Source organism: Galeopterus variegatus, unplaced genomic scaffold (assembly GCF_000696425.1).
Source record: "Galeopterus variegatus unplaced genomic scaffold, G_variegatus-3.0.2 Scaffold627, whole genome shotgun sequence".
Classification (NCBI taxonomy): domain Eukaryota; kingdom Metazoa; phylum Chordata; class Mammalia; order Dermoptera; family Cynocephalidae; genus Galeopterus; species Galeopterus variegatus.
In genome coordinates this window covers 273,419-277,490 of record NW_007726738.1, presented here as the reverse complement: position 1 = coordinate 277,490, position 4,072 = coordinate 273,419, and positions in this window count along the sequence as shown.

Here is a 4,072-nt window from a genome sequence, read left to right as displayed (position 1 = left end):
AAAAAAAAAAAAGAAAAGATCAATGTCCACTTGAGGGATTTTAACACCAAAAAACTGATTTAAAATATTTCCCAAAAGAACCAAGGAAGAGGTGACATTCATTTACTAAGTCATATTTTAGGCTCAAATAATAACAACAGTAGCTACGTGCTAGGTTCTGTGCTAAGCACATAATGTGTGTCATGTCATTCAATCATTCCAGCAGGCCAGAGAGATAGGTATTATTATCCCTAATTTCCAGGTGAGCAATCTGGGGTACAGGGGGGTTTGCCTGAATCCAAGCCCCAGACTCTTCACCCTCAATCTATGTTACTAGCTTTCCTTCTTTATTTTTCTTTTCTTTCTTTCTTTATCTTTTTCTTTCTCTCTTTATCTTTTTCTTTCTTTCTCTCTTTATCTTTTTCTTTCTTTCTCTCTTTCCCCCTTTCCCTTTTTCTCTTCCTCTCTCTTTTCCTTTCCTTCCTTCCTTGTCTTCCATCTCTCTTCCCTTCCCTTCCTTCCCTTCTCCCTTCTTTTCTCCTTTCCTTTCCTCTCTGTTCCTTTTTCTATACTTCCTTCCTTTTTTTTTAAGGGGAAAACCCAAAGTTCAATGTGCAGTCAAGAGGCCTCTGCAGTTTTCTAGGGTGCAATTAAAGGGTGTTTCTGAGGGTGATGCACAAAGGAAAGAAGGAAACAAATAGGTTGAATATTCATTGGGTGCTAAGCAGCATGCTTTCGCACATCTTGTCCCATTTAATCCTATAAACATCCATAAAAAGCAGGTTCTATTATTACACCTATTTAAAAATGAGGAAACCGAGGTTCAAACAGGTATCTTGCCCAAAGCCACACAGTTTTTAAAGGACAGAGCCAGGATAAACCATGATCGGTTGACTTAAGCCTAGTGCCAACTTACATCACTGGTTGGTGTTATTTTCTCCCTGCCTTACGCTATACTTTGCAGTGTGGTAGAAAAAAATGTTCTTTTTTCAGGTAACATTTGTCAGTCCCCTGCTCAAGGACCTAATAATGGTAAAATCTTGGTAATTCCACTGGGCTTTCAAAGTTCTTTAGAATCTACACTTCTTTTATTTTGTCAGTTTTATTTTCCATCCTTCCTTTTTGCACTCTCTCCTCTTCTCCAGCTGGAATTTCTATTATTGCTACCCACTACATTAATTTTTATTTTCACATCTGCTATTCTCTACTAATTAAGTCATACACATCCTTCAATGCCCAATTCACGCATCTCATCCATTCATCATCTATTCTAGTCCTCAGTGAAGGTAATATCATCTCATAGCCCTGCTCAAAACCTTTCAGTGATAACCTTTTATCTGCTAAACAAAACCCAGGCTTCTAAGCCTGGTATTCAAATCAGTCATTCTGTTGCAAATATGTACTGAGAGTCAGTTACGTGCTAGGCACTTTCTAGGTGCTGGAAAAAGTATGTAGAACCAGACAGACTGTCCCTGTCCTTATGGTGAACATACGGAACATTAAATAATTACAAATAATCAAATAATTACTAGTGTGAATCAAGTAATTACAATGCCGTCTACAATCTGGTTTCAACCTATTTTCTCAGAGTTCTTTCTCATCTTTTTATTCCATCCGAATTGGCCCACCTTTGCACACTTTCCCCCGTGGCTGTGTCCACTACCTTCCACCTTTCCTGAACACAGGGTTTTCCCTGCCCAACTCCAGACACCTCCAGTTCTGGGTCTGCCTCTTCCCTGAAGCCCTGCCAGACAACTTCAGTCTGAAGGATCTTCCCTCATTTGAATTCCCAGCACTTACTCATTGAATGACTTGTTGAAATGTTTGATGAATGACTCTTCATGAGGTCCTAAACACATGCTATGGTACTGAAGATTTAAATTGTACAGGGAATTAGTTTTCCTATTGAAAGGGATCAAGGATTTTTTTTTCCTCCTTCCCTCTCCCAGGTAAGGGGGAAATCCACAAAACTATATAGGAGAACATACAAAATTACAGAGAAGCAAAATGACAACAAAAATTACCCAGTTACTCATAATCCTACTACGTAAAGAGACCCACCACTGACATTTCTCTCTCTTTTTTTTTTTTTTGTTTCTCACTGTGTCTACACCAAGTTTGTTAAAACTCCCTTTTCCCCTAAAATTAAAATTTTATCTTTTTTCTTATGATCTTTTTTCCAAAAACACTAAGTTCCTCTACCCCCACTCCCCTGCTCTCTTGTGCTTAGGGGTGGAATGGTTTTGTCTTCCACAAAACTTGCAGAATTTACTCAGACTCATCATATCTTTTCCAGTTCATTGATCCCATGTACAATAAGAACCTGAACATTATTTTAGGGTATTTACTTCAGAAATTCTTTCTCAAGATCTACTCTGGATGCTCTTTAGAACAACGCTGTCTCATCCCTCTTCTTCAAGGCTCAAATGCATGGGATGCCTAGGTACACAGTGTAGCCATATTCCTGTGCAAACCACAGAATGTGGTTCTAGAACATAAGAGATCTGCCAATCCACTGCCCTCACTTTAAGGATGAGCAGACCGCAGTGCAGTGGTAAGCACTTGTCCAAGGCCATGCAGCTGCCCGGTCTTCTCTTCAAACTGCCTCACTGTCTTCAGTTCATCCAATAATAACCCCCAAACTAAAGTTATACAAAAAGAATACCCAGTGAAGCACTAACTCTTGCTAAATAAATCGCATCTATTCCTACCACAGAAGAGGAAGAGGTAAAGCAGTTTGGTAGAGATTGGACTAGATTCTCCAGCATTGGCTTGTTATGAAATATCAGAGAACCTTTCTCACTGGAAATCGACATTGCTATGATAGGATTAAATCAGAAGAAATAGGGGCCACATATCGCATTCTTTCTGAATGTTTGAAAAATGGAGTATAACAGAGGGATACGGGAAAAGGTCGGCCCTTGCTCATGAACTGCAGCAGGGGCTTGGATGTATTCTGCTTTGGTTCTCTTATCTCTATAGACGTCACTATGATCCGAGGTGCAGTTCCACCAGGCGAAGGAAACCCAAGCGTTGTAGCAAAGTTATTCTCTTCAGAGAGACCAAGGCCACTTCACGACAGCTTTCCCAGCCTCAGTTTGAAGCCCAGTAAGGTGGTCTCCCGCCTTTCTGAGTTCTAGAAAATTCCATCTAGAAAAAACGATAGTATTGGAATCTCTCCTTACGGGAACCCAGGAAAGGGTGATCTCTTCATAAAGGCGAGAACCATAGTTTTCAGAGTTCTTCTAATGAACGTTACAATGGACTTAAAAGGCTTAAATAGAAGAGGAAGGGGTCCAGGATCGGGGGGGGGGGCGGAAGCTGATCCACCAGGTTGGACCGGGGCAGAGACAGATCCAGGAGAGGGGAGAATCCAGCCGTAAAAGGGAGCTGGGGACCAAAGAGATCTCTCTGGGGTACAGCCCGGCTCGCTTCTCCTCTGCTCACGTTCAGAAGCCCCTTTAGGATGAAGAGCACCAGTGCTGCCGAGTGGAGCCCCGACCGGTCCACGGCAGACAAAGGCAGCGGCCTCCTCTCGGGGGGGCGGGGGGGGGGGGGGGGGGGGCGGAAGCTGATCCACCAGGTTGGACCGGGGCAGAGACAGATCCAGGAGAGGGGAGAATCCAGCCGTAAAAGGGAGCTGGGGACCAAAGAGATCTCTCTGGGGTACAGCCCGGCTCGCTTCTCCTCTGCTCACGTTCAGAAGCCCCTTTAGGATGAAGAGCACCAGTGCTGCCGAGTGGAGCCCCGACCGGTCCACGGCAGACAAAGGCAGCGGCCTCCTCTCCGGCCTTCTCAGTCTTTACCTCTTAGGATCCACCCTCGCCTCCTCGCGCACCCAATGGGGCCGGAGCCTCCTCCTGCCGGGAGCTGTTGAACTCTCCCGGGAAATGGACAGGTGCCGGGGACCAATGGCTGGAGCCGCGGCGGGCCAATGACAGAGAGAAATGGGTTCACCCGGGGTTTGAGAACCAGACATCCCGCCAAGGGGGCGGGGACGCGAGGCGGGGCGCCGACGGCGCTGGGGGTCGGGAGGAACCTGCGCACGGGCCGGCCGCGGCCAATGGCAGGCGGGCAGGCGGGCAGGCGGGCA